This window comes from Micropterus salmoides, unplaced genomic scaffold (assembly GCF_014851395.1).
Source record: "Micropterus salmoides isolate LMB-PRFRI ecotype aquatic unplaced genomic scaffold, ASM1485139v1 Ms_hic_scaffold_2, whole genome shotgun sequence".
In the NCBI taxonomy this organism is placed as follows: Eukaryota; Metazoa; Chordata; class Actinopteri; order Centrarchiformes; family Centrarchidae; genus Micropterus; species Micropterus salmoides.
In genome coordinates, this window is record NW_024041150.1 from 29,711,134 (window position 1) to 29,724,319 (window position 13,186).

Consider the following 13,186-nt stretch of genomic DNA (forward strand, 5'->3'; position numbering starts at 1 on the left):
GAATCATTTCACTCGGGTTGGGACGGTCAAATATATTGATCCACCGTGTTACAGCCGCCATTTTGGCTGCTAGTAAAAGTTACTTGAAAGCACGGGCACTTCTTGTCGGCTTTGAGGCATTGTAATAATAAAATAAGGGGGATCACAAATCAGCACTGGAAGATGTTAAACAGAGTAAATAGATGCAAGGTCTTGATAGCTTTCCTGTTTTTAGAGTATAGGATTGTCAAAAATGGTAAAAGAAGGTTTATGGTTGGAGAACTTAGATTTGTGAATATGTGATTTTGCCAGCAGTAACATCAAGTTGATGATGAAGAAGTGATTTGCCTTGGTAGAAGGATATGTAAAAAAAACCAAACAATACATTATCATAGGAAAGTAAGAATTCAGAGTCAATATATTGGGAGATAAATGTACAGATGTCTTGCCAAAAAGTGCAGGTGTGGGGACAAGACCAAAATAAATGATGATAAATGAAGTCTTCTTCAGCCATTTGACAAAAAGAGCAGTCAACATTATATCTTCGTAGAAATACCTTGGAGGGATAAAAGCGATGCAGCATTTTAAAAGATACTTCCTTAACCTTATTTAAAATTAGATATTTGGAAGGTTGGCACCAAATTTTTTCCCAGTCCAGATTTGGAGTAAGGTTATTACAATAAGGAACAACATTTGGGACAGAGACTATTTCTTTTTGAAACAGAGTACGTAGAGATCGGTTATTGTTTCTCAAGTTAGAGGAGAAGCAGATCTGGCCAACAGTCGTCGTATAAGGATCCAGTGGCAAAAAAGTTGGTACGGATACTATATGATTTTTAAGAAGCATTAGAGCATCAGAAGGGATTGCATCAAAAACTAAAGCATATTCCTTTGGCGGTATAGGAATACCATATTTGTCTAGAAGTTCGGAGTATGACAATAATTCACCACTAGAACTGAGGAGCTGTATAACCAGATGAATGCCATGGGTAAACCAGTTTTCCAAGAACAATGATTTGTGTCTATACAGAATGTCTCTGTTGTTCCAGATGTAGTATTTGTGCGGGGAAAAGTTGTGTTTATAAACTAAAGACCAGGAAAGGAGCAATTGTTTGTGAAAATTTGATAACTTTAAGGGGATTTTTTCAACATTGTAGCTGCAAAACAGGTAGTTCGGAATAAAACTCCAGATTGAGTTTGGATTTTTTAAAAACCGTTTTATCCAATTTATCTTAAAGGTATTGTTGAGGGTGGAGAAGTCAAGAAAGTTTAGACCACCATTTACATAGGAGTTCATTAATACTGATTTTCTAACATAGTGGGTTCTATTTTTCCACACAAAGTTGTATAGCAGGTTATCGATGACCGCAGAGGTCCGTTTGTTGACATCTAGAGATAAGGCTGCATAAGTAAGACGAGATATGCCCTCAGCTTTGGTAAGCAAAATTCTTCCTTTAAGAGATAAGTCTCTTTGAAGCCATTAATTAAATATTTTCAGTACCTTTTCTACCACTATGTTGAAATTCAAAGAGCATCTGGTGTTTTTGTTAATAACAATTACAAGGTAGGTGACGGACTCTTTCACTGGAATGGTAGAGATAAGATGTAGCGTTGCAGCTTTTGAGTGCGAGAAGCTCACACTTACTGATATTTAAAAAAAGACTAGAGGCTTTAGAGAATGTCTTAATTGTATCGATAGCATCTGAAACCTGGGAGGCATCCTTTAAAAATAAAGTGGTATCATCAGCTAGTTGACTAATTATTATTGCTTTTGCAGCTATTGTGATATCTTGCAAGGGGCTGGTCTTAATAATATCAGAGAGTAATTGAGACATAGATCAAAAACAAGTATGGTGAGACAGGACACCCCTGCCTGACACCGCACTTTAGGTCAAATCTAGGTGAGGTGCCTCCATATAGTTTAATTGAGCAATTTGCATTCTTATACATGGTTTTAATGGCTGCACAAAAGTAAGTGCCAAAGCCAAATTTATCCAAAGCTTGTAACAGAAAGATGTGTTCGACTGTGTCAAAAGCCTTGCAGAAATCTAGAAACAGTATATAGCCATCATCATCATCACTAAGATCAGCGTAATCAACGAGGTCTGATGTTATTAGATATATGTCTATGCCTCATAAACCCGGTTTGGTTTTCAATGCTTTCTGTGTATACGCGATGAAGGAAGGGAACAAGTTGTTCTGCAAAAGCAATGTAAAATTCAGCGGTTAAGCCATCAACACCTGGAGATTTGTTAAGTTTTAGACGGTGAATGGCAGACAAAACTTTTTTTCTCTTTTTGGTCATTCTATATCGTATATTTTGTTTTAGTGAGGTATCCTAAAAAGGTGTTAGCTGCTACCTCATTATACTGAGATGTATACAAATTTCTATAAAAAGTGGAACAGTACTTAGCTATCTTTTGGGGATCATTAGAAATAACACCATTAATACTGAGTTTTTGAATAGATCGTTCTAATTGGAAGAAATAAGCAGTGTTTTGCTCTCCAACCACTTACACCTTGACCTCACAAAGGCTCCCTCTGCTTTTTCTCTGTATATTTCATTCAGGCGATTTTGCTGTAAAATTAAATCCTGATTGTCATTTTCTGATAGATTGTCAGGCATAATCTGAAAAAGAGTTATTTTGGTAAATATCTTTGTTTCTTCCGCTTTTCTAGATTTGGACAAGAAGGACCCATTGTTGTGGTGGCAGCCTGGCTGACGGTGAGTGTCCTGGTTTTTGTCTCCTTTTTATCAGTTTTTCTACTTTTTTCCTTGGTTTTCTGTTCCCTGCCTGCCTCCCTGTGTTTTCTCCCCTGTGTGCTCTCTCTCTCTCTCTCTCTCTCTCTCTCTCTCTCTCTCTCTGCTCCTGAGCCCAGCCAACTACCTGCACCTGCATCTCATCAGCCACCTCGTCAGCCTGCCACACCTGCCAGTAATCACCTCATGACTGCCTGTATTTCAACCCCGGTTCTCCACACCATCCTCGCTTGATCGTCGTTGCTCCACACCCGGTGCCACCCCCCACATTCAGGCTTTCATGTTTCTTGTTTTTAAGCATTTTCCCTGTGCCGTGTCGCTGTCGTCCCTAACCTTGTCTCTCTGTCTGTTTCCCTCCCAGGTACAATCACCCTCGTCCTCCGTTCAGTCGGCTGGGCTCATCCACCGGCCCTCTCCTCCTCAGACTTCCCTCACGGCGTCCTCCCTGTTCCCCCGCCTCTCCTCGCTTCCTCGGCCCCAGTGTTCCCCGGCTCCCTGGCCCCCTGTCTCCTTGGTTGCCTGTGCTTTCCCGACATCCACCTCTTCCTCCACTCCAGTCCCTTTACCCCTTTCTCCCTCAATAAACCTCCTTCCCTCCAAACGTTGCATTTGGGTCCTCTCTGTCCCCACACCTTACAATCCCATAACACCCATATCCTCTTAAGAATTTTGACACCTCAAATTTGAAGAGCTCCCAGTTTCTGGAAAAGCATTTCTCTATTAAGGCCTTGTTCCAGAAACAGTTTTGGATCTTATTTATTACTAGGTCATGTTTTAAAGCATTATCAAGTTTCCAATAGGAGCCTCTTAATGCTTGACTAGCTTTGGAACTAAGAGAGATTTGGAGTGAGCAGCTTGGTGGTCTGTTGTTAGTATAACGACCAAAACATTATCACTGTTAAAGTGGTCAGAAATTAACCAATAATCAATACGTGACATTGAAGTGCATGCCTTATTATTCCATGTATAGAGTTTAACATTAGGATTTTTTTACCCTCCATATTTCTATTAAGCTGAAATTTTTGCATAAATATCAGCAAATTGGAAGATGAGGGATTCATTGAATTTGGAGACCATCTGTCTAAGGAACCATTTAAAGCAATGTTGAAATCACCACCCATCAGAAGCAGTAAATTTGGGTATTTAGATAACCAATATAAAAAACGGGATTCCAAAACATCAAGGAAAAGGTCATTTTCATGTCTCACCCATTGAGTTTTCCAAAAGGCAGCATTATTTACCACTGAGTGTGATTCTTGGAAAAAAATTAAATTAGACTTTTGCTGTTTTGCGAATAAAAACAGAGCTTTACGCTTAATATTCTCTCTTAATCCCCTGGCATTGAGAGAAACAACTGATAAAGACAGTGTAATAAGTATTCAGTTAAGTAAACAACAACAACAATAAACAATTTTCATCCCTTAAGAAAACTAAGTCTAAGGACTTTGGACTAGGCCAACCAGGAACGACATAACCTTATACTTACAGGGCCCATTAGCTTTAAGTGGATGAACAGCGATTATGCAAAATGTGAATCGTGTCAACAGGGGACCATCATGGAGGACTTGCAGTGTTAGCCGGAGTCGGTTGTGTTTGTAGTGGAGACAGCGGTGGGCGTATCTCCTTCCCTTCTATTATCACGCGAGTCCCAGCAAAGTGAGCTTTCTTTCCTTGTTTCTTGGCCGTATCGATCAGTGGCCAAAGTTTCTCCCGCAGAGCCTTGTCAGCCGCGGTTAGATCTTCTGTAAACCTCAAGTTGTTCTCTTTGAGGAAGCTACAGCCCTTTGCCATTCTCCAAACCAAGTCCCGCGCTGATCTGTTGGAAAAGCGGATGATAGTCGTCCTCGGTCTCTTCTGCGCGTCGTTATAGCGGCCCAGACGGTGTACAATGTCAATATTTTCTTTGAACTTTGAATGCGTCTCCCTGACAACGGCACAGCAAATGTCGGTGACTTTCTCCTTTATGTTTTCTTGTTTGATCTCGGGAATACCGTTGAGTCTGAGGTTCCATCTGCGCTGATACCTTTCAGCCTCGTTGATTTTCAGTTCCATCTCGGACAGCCTCTGGATATTATTCTATTTGTCGATCTCATGTCTGTTTTCAGGCTTTCAATCTCGGTAAACACAAAGTCAATTGATGTTTTCAGGCCTTCGATGCTGACCGTGTTATGATTGATCATGCTCTACAGATGATCAGCTCACGCGTTGATAATGGCAGCTATGTTGTTTTGCAAATAAACCTGTCCTGCCCAGCAGCCTGGTATAGAGTATAATGACCTGGATACCATATTGTGCCAGACAGATTTTACTTTAACAAGAGAGTATTAAAATACTCCTTTGTCTGTTTTATTATTTATTTAATTATGTATTGATTTGTCACCGGGCCGGACAGGGGGGCAGACACGGGGATGGGGGGGCACAAACAGACAGCACAGAGAAAGGACAACACCTGTAAGAGAAGGGGGAAAGGGGGATGGAGGGTGGGGACAACAGGGAAAAGCTGTGGGAAACACCAATTGCAGAAAGCAACGAAACCTGCAATAGAACAGAGAGGGGGGCTTGGGGAGGAGAAAAACAACAACAACAAACAAACACAAACAAAAAAACAATAAAAATAATAATAATAGTAAAAGACAACCAGCCGAACAGCAGCAATAAACAGCTGACATATTAAGACAACTAAGAGAACAATGAAAACAAGAAACAGTCACACACACTAAATAAGCAACACAACACAGCCACGAGAGCTGGAATAATAATTAATTTAAATAAGTAACTGAAAGAAAGGCATCAGGAATAATTCTACCAGGGACAACCTAAGTTTGTTTGTGTCTTTGTATGTCTGTGTGCGTGTGGGTGAATGTGTCTGTGTGTGTGTGTGTGTACATGTGTGTGCGCATAAGCCTGTTAAAGAATGTAGTTGTTAGTGAGAGTGGGACGCCACGACTGTAACAGGCAGGCAAGAACCCCAGTAGCCAATAGGGGTGGAAGAAAGAAAAAGAATAAATCAAATTAAAAAAACAAAGACTCCCAGATGCACCGCGATGCAAACGCAGAAGACCCCGACCCAAATGCCAGTTGACAACGTAATGCCGACGGAACGCAAAAGAGGAAGAGCAGCACCCGGACCGACCGCGGCGCGCACACAACATAGACCAGTGGCTCCCCCCCCATCCAGCACCCCACCGCCACGCAGCAAACAGCCAAAATGCCCAAATGCCACGCAATCATCAACACCAATGCACAAGTGACGAGCCCAACGCGCACACTGCGCGAGCACGGCGACACCCATGCCGAGAGAGAGAGCAAACGGAACAACACGACAGCGAAAGCCAGCGGAGAGAAACACCAGCAGCAAGTCCCAGCCCGGCAGCAAACGCGCCGCACAGGTCACCATGCACCCGCCAATAAAAGTCCACCGTCCCCCCAACCGCCGGAAAAAAATAAGGCCGCCGGCGCCAGCCGACATCCCCCATGCCCAGCGCGCCCCCCGGCCGCCATGCAACACCAGCCAAACCAGCAACAAGGTAAAATCAACTAGCTCAGCTGCATGCCACCAACAACCCACCCACCCGTCAAGGGCCGAGAACTCCAGGCACAAACCCAGAACAAACCGGAGCACAGCCCTGCCCCGCACCCACACTGCACATCCCGAAAACTACCTATATACCTCAGTATCCAGAGGGGTCCAACAACTGGCCGACAGAGAAATGGGCAAGCACGGATCCGAGGCCAACGAAGCAAAACAGGAACGCAAACAGGTCCCTCCAAGCCAACGAGGAGATGCCTCCCCCCGGACTCCAATGCACAAACTAAACGCCCAGCAGCCATCCAGAGATCCTGCCCAGGGAAAAAGTATAATGCATCAAGATGCATCGACAATCGCCCCACAATCCCACCGCAGCCCACCAAACCGCAATTGGATCAACCCGCGCAGAGACCCCCACCCCCAGAAGCCAGGACACCCTGCGACCCCCCAAAGCGCAAAGGACCCCAGACCGCATGTCCAGAGGGAAGCTGTACCCCGCCCCAAGGAAGAACAGCAGAAAGCTGTGCCGGGAAGCTCCCTACCGCCAGGGAGCGATAACGCGGGAGAACCAGGCCAACGGTCCCCCAGCCCAGCCAGAGGCATCCCTCCCTACAGTGCAGGCAGTGACAGCAGCCCCCGAGGCCGATCTCATCCCCGGACAGGGGCCCAGCCCCCCCCAGTCAAGCACCCCCAAGGAGGAGCACCAAAACCTACCCCGACAACACCGGTCATGCGCCCCAGAGACTCCCGAATGCCCCCACCGTGAGAGAGCTGGCAGGGGGAAGCAGCGGGAGCCTCACCTCTGCCGAAGAGGGCCCAGGCGAGGAGAGGAGACTACGGGCCCCCAGGCCCAGGGACACACCACCCGCCCAGAAATGAGCAAAGGCCACAAGCCCGAGTCCGCAGAACCCTAGGCCAAGGGTGGGCCCCCACGCCAGGGGAGCCCCGACTCCCCCCAGCCCACCCCAGATCAGGCAAGGCCGTCACCAACCCCACAGCACCCCCGACCCCCCCCGGCTCCAGGGGTAGGAACCGAGGCCAATGAGAATCTCTCCCACTCCTTCAACCCCTCTGCCTGCCTCTGTAAATGTATTGTTTTGTGTTGGATGCATGTCATGGATTGTGAAGTGTTGTATGGTGGAGTAAAGATAAGGTGTGTGGTAACTAAGGTGCAACTAAAATTGGAGGGTAGTTGTGACACAGGAACCCCACAACTGTCAGGTAGTGGAGCCTCCCATCGTGAGGAGCCTCCCATCGTAAAATCAGTAAGAGTTAAGTCACCTTTGAGTCTCTTTCCCTCTGGTTTGGCAGGAGTATCTGGGTCGGATTCTGGCATGGGTAATAGCTCTGGGCTCTGGCTGCGGATGTGTCATGCTCGCAGGCAGTGTGGGCAGCAGTTGTAGAGCGAGCCTGGACACCAGCGGTTACGGCAGTTGCCTTTGTGTCTTTAGGTGAAATTCTCGTCACGTTTTTGGTGGACAGTGTTTTTTCTTTATCTTTACGCTTAACGCCGTGCTCAGACGGAGACATGTTGAGAGTTAGCTTAGCCGGGAATAACGCAGAGTTGTGGTTAGCTGGCTAACAGTGCTTGGCGGTCTCTGGTGAAACTTGTTATGTTGGCAAAGCACTTTTCCGGTGAAGTTAGTCCATGTGATACATTTCAAAGACGAATTTACGAGGTGTTCTGAGTCCAAATGGAGTTTGAGAGGAGGATAATAAGAGATGAAAATTGAAAATGCCGACTCAGCCACAAACTGTTGCTTTACTAGGCGCCATCTTCGCATTGACTCGACGTGTAGTTACATTTTTGAGGAGGTGCACGTTAGGCAACGGCGTAGGGTAGGGGGCTACGCAGAGGCTACGCAGTCGATTTGACGCAGAAGTATAAATTGCACTTAAGAGTCAAGAAGAGCAAGAAGAGAAGAGAGAGAGCAGCACATGGTGCTGTGTTTTTGTTACCTGGTGCGTGTCTCCAGGGGGAGCGCTTGGTTACCTCTGATTTCTGTGTCTTAACATTTATATGTTCTTAAAGTCTATTTGCGTGTATTTTAATCAAATACCTTTCCACAATCATCTGTTAAATGTCCTAAACCGTTATCCAGTTCTTAGTTATAAGCATTTGATAAACAGGAAAGGAAGTTATTGTCAATCGTTAAACATTTATAATAGTTTCATTAGTTACAACATAAATGAAAAGCCAGAATTTCGGTGAGCATTGCTGAAGATTAAAGAGCGCTGCAAAATTAACTTCTTTGTGGATTCTCCTTTTCAACACAGTTTCTAACAAGAACACGGTAATAGAACTGAAGAATTGAAGTGCAGGCCACTAAGTAACTTAAAGATTATTTAATTCAAACAAGGTAATAAGGCAAGTTTATAAGGAGACCACATTCTTGGAAAAGGAATTTGAGGCTGTTCCTCTGGCGTCTGGCTTTTCTCTGCTTTGTCTCTGCTCAGCATGCAGTGAGTGCAGACACTGACAGTCATGTTAAGGCTTTCTCACATATCATCTATTATTATCTATGCATTGCTCGACTAAATTTCTGTTCTTATTGTACGTCCTGTAGTATAATGACCTCTCCTTTTCTGCGTATACATACATTAGCTTTGGTGTGAATGTGGTGATGACACTGTCTGATTCTTGATCTCACAGCAACACCATTTTATGTGTGAAGAGGAACTGGAAGGTTATTTTCCCCTCATGCTGACAAGCACAGGCTTGTTTTTTTCCCCTCAGACTCTAGTTTCAAAGTAATATTTATAGCACAATGGAAAAAAAACAAATGCACCAGTTTATTTGAGCGTTGTGTTCATTTGACTTGATTTGTGCATTTGATATCTGAAGTTAGCAACATGAGGTAAAAACATCTCAAATTACATACATCTTTACTCAGCCCACAGGACACATAGTCTGAAAATTAAAAGTTGGAAAACATTAGTTAAAGCTATTATAATCTCATATAATCTATAATACCAGAGATTTATAACATGGCTGCTTTACAAATAAATCCTGATATCTGGCCTCTGTTTTAGATTAATATCTGATGAGAACCTCTTCAGCATCACATCTGCCTAATTAAATAATTTAAGAGAACTGTAACCACTTGAAAACATTATTTATTCTGACGTCAAACAAGGACCAGCTCTATTTTCTGATGTACTATTCTACACAAAACTGAATGGGTTACAAAGACATACATATCGTATCATACTGTAAGATGACTCACAGCACCCTGATATTTTTATTAGGGAGCCAGAGTCCTGGCCCCTCCTAGCCTCTGCTGCACTTGTGTCTGTAACTCAGTTTTCAGAGGCACAGAGTCTAGTGAGGAGGGAGGGCAAGTCGACTTTAACTCTGTAGCACTACATGCATATCTGTGGTTCACTAATTAAGTTATCTGTTGTGATTTTGTTTTACATCCATAATGAGAGGTGCATCAGGTCACAGATCAGCATGAATGACAACATTTAAAAGTTAAACTACTGAGGTGTTTCTGTTACATGCGTTGATAATACAGACCTGGTCACAGAGTAATGCACAGGCATCCAGGCCTTTTTTCCTCATATAGCATTTTGAGAGAACACACCATTAAAATGTAGGCACTGTGGACGCACACACATGCACAAATAAACAATAAATTGTTAGTGTATGGTGTAATATGATTTGAGGAGGGCTGGAGACAAGAGGAGGGACTTACTTCTGATTTTAACTGAAAATATAATTATTCTTTAAAGTGGCAGTTCTGGAAAAATCCAATACAACAACGACACAGCAGGTAATGCCACTAACGTTAGCTAGGTTGCGGGTTTGCAAACTGTTGCTACAGTTGTTGCTGCAGAGCTAACATGCAGAGGAGACTTTTCCCAGAGCAGCACACCAGGACCCTGTTTTAGAAAGCAGGCTTAACAAACTCTGAGCTCATCCCTGAGTTGATTGAGCCTGAGATGGTAAACTCAGAACTTGTTGACCTGGAGTTTGTTTCCCATTTACAGAGCCAGGGCTGAGTACAAACACTGGATTATTTTTCAGCACACACACACAGAGCAGACAGCTAGCAGACTGTGAGGAGATATTCACTGAATTTGACAAAAAGACATTTCTTAAATTATTAGTGCATATATCCTTTAAATCACAAAGTTGAACTGCAGTATAGATAAAATATCCCATCACCTCAGCAGAGACACTTTACATGTCCATGTGGTTTTAGGTTTGGTCACAACTTCCCCCACAGAAAGTGACTGAGCTTGAGCAAAACAGAAATAGTCTCATGAACAGAAGTGAGCGTGAAGAGAGACAAAGCTCTGCCCTCTGTTCTGTTCTCTAGTAGCAGCTGTTTTTTATACATAGCTTTCTCTGGTGGTGAGCAAAAATTATTTCCAAGTCTGAAACAGTAGAAATGAAGAACAATAAGAGTGAAAAACCCTAAAACTTAGAGACACAGGCTGCGTTCTGATCCACACAAACAGAACTCGCTGCTCAGAGAACTTCTAAATCCTTCCATTCGGAACACTCTGCAACATCAAAGCACACCGAAGTTCCGCCGTGTGTTACCCTGGTAACATAAACACCTCGGATACCCGCTGCTACTGTGGACATTTACTGAAATTAAATACTGAATATATATTAAAACAAACTGATACAATTACAAAACTTATATTTCTGTAACTTCTTCTGTTTCTTTTCTATTAAAATGTATGTAACTTGTGAATGAATGCTGCTCCTATGAGATGCAAAGGCTTATGGGTAATTTTCTTGTCAACTTCCTGTGAACTGATGAGCCGTTGTTCACTTTTTCCCTACACAGTTCACAGTGCCCTTTGAACTGAACATGTTGTGCTCCCTGCCGTTTGGGATCTTACTTAAAATGGCCGAATACCCTGTGCAGTCCACTTAGCAGGGAGCTACTGAGAGATCAGAACACACCCGTACAGAAACACAACCTCCTACATGTAGAGACAAACCTAACATTCAGAAACACACAGATTTTCAACCTGAATCCTTTTATACTGTTGTCAGGACGTGAAAATTCCTCCTGTGCGTCCCCTGCTGTAGTGTTGGCAAGTTTGACTCTTTTGAAAGACTCGAGTCACCAAATCTCGTTCATTAAAATGAACGAATCTTTTTTTGAGTCATTTCGTTCATTTGAACTAGGCTGGTTATTATTGCAGCCCTCTAGTTGGCGATTAAAAAACAGCACCGTTCTCAAACATGGAAGGTTGCCTGGCTTGCTTTATTTGACAAAGTATAATGCACAAATTCACCTCTTGATCTTTCTCTATCATCATTATATAAACCCCCCATGGCCCACAACCAAATTCAAACCATGTAAAAACCACAGAAATATGTAGTCTATATGCAATCCACTACTCCACCTAAATCCTTCCACTTTCCTGAGTATACAACCAGACAACGAAAGACAGAGGAGGACCCATGTGAGCGGTGAACGAGTCTCAAACCTAGAGACCCACAGTTGCTATGAGTCGTGAACTAATCAGTTCTGTTTCCTGTGCTGCCTGCTTACCACAGCCCTGTAGCCGAGCTGTCACGTGACAAATGAACGACTCAAACCTGGAGACCCACAGTTGAGAGTCGTGAACTAATCAAGCAGGAAGTGTAAACATTTCAAAGTTTGCTGCAGTCAAAGTCACTGCAGTTGTTGGAGCTTTGCGTAAAAGGGAAGGAAGAACAGACAGGCTGTACTCAGAAGGAGAAGGTAAAGAAAAAATGTGCCCTCATATTTATATGAAATGTAACTTCTCTCTTCCTGCTGCATCATTATTAATGCAAAGTAGAAACATTTGTCAGCAGCAGAGCGACAGTGTCCGTGCTGGATGTGAAGATGGGGCACACTTTGCTCTGTGTGCTGGGGTTATTCTGTGAGTACATCACTGACTTTACAATGTTGAGACTTTCAGAGGCAAACTCATGTTTTATCAACATGGTAGTTTAGTAGACATGATCTTGGTTTCTGATTTGACTTGGTTCAGAGTGCAGGACTGTTAAATACACTACTGCACTAGTTCTTTTTGCACTAATGTTTTGCACGATGCATGTTCAGTTTATGGTCTGAGGTATTGTTATTGTTATATATTGTATAAAGCCTTTGAATTTAACTTACCTCTGTACCAACTAACAGAACATCATCACAGAAATGTGTGATCCTGTGGACTGATAATCAATAGTTGCCTCTGATGAAACTCCAGCTGGATTTAAATGTTTGCTTTTTGTCTGATGAAGTTTAATCTTTATTTCAGTGCTGAATACACTCCTCTACGGACACGCTGAAGGTGACCAACTGTCTTTGTCTGTTTTTTAAAAAGTATTTGCATAAGGTCGCCCTACATAGGGAGACCTGAAACTGTACTGGCTCTGATGTCAAACTGTATATTTACTGTAGAGTCTGTTCTTCATACAGATGCATTTTCTTTTCACACACTCATCTGATCATCTTAACAGGGCAGGATGAAGATCAAGAGAGGAGCGCTGACGACTCTGTGGGGACAGGACCAACAGGTGATGCAGTCAGTTACAACAGTCTGGCCAAATATTTCAATACTAATGAGTTTATATAATTACTCTGGAGCCAGTTAAAGGTCGCCTGCTCTTCAAATCCTCTCCCTCATTTTGGGTGGTGACATGGTGTGCTGGCTGCCACAGTGTGTTTTTTGGTGTTACCTCTGCTGAAGTCAGAAATTGTTGAATGCTTCACATACAGATGGTCACAAATGACGTAATCTGCACTCTGCGCATGCGTTGGCGTCTGTAGCCACCTGTCGGAAGCTCCGTCTTGAACCGGACTCTTATCCAGTTTTAATCCACTTTTTTCGTTACATTTTTTATATCCTTTTATTTAACTTAACTTTATTTAAGTTTTACGTGGGTTAAGGATTTTAGTCATCCTACATGGATTTTAAGA

The 13,186-nt window shown here is 43.3% G+C and overlaps 1 protein-coding gene and 1 long non-coding RNA gene across 2 annotated transcripts in view; both read left to right on the top strand.

Moving 5' to 3' along the window:
* The window catches only part of LOC119911918, a 334,810-nt gene that overhangs the window by 89,079 nt on the left and 232,545 nt on the right, over positions 1-13,186 (top strand).
* Positions 11,892-12,810, top strand: LOC119911494. The gene is made up of 4 exons (XR_005445874.1): positions 11,892-11,983; positions 12,079-12,146; positions 12,525-12,557; positions 12,727-12,810. It is a non-coding gene; the product is annotated as an uncharacterized LOC119911494 (long non-coding RNA).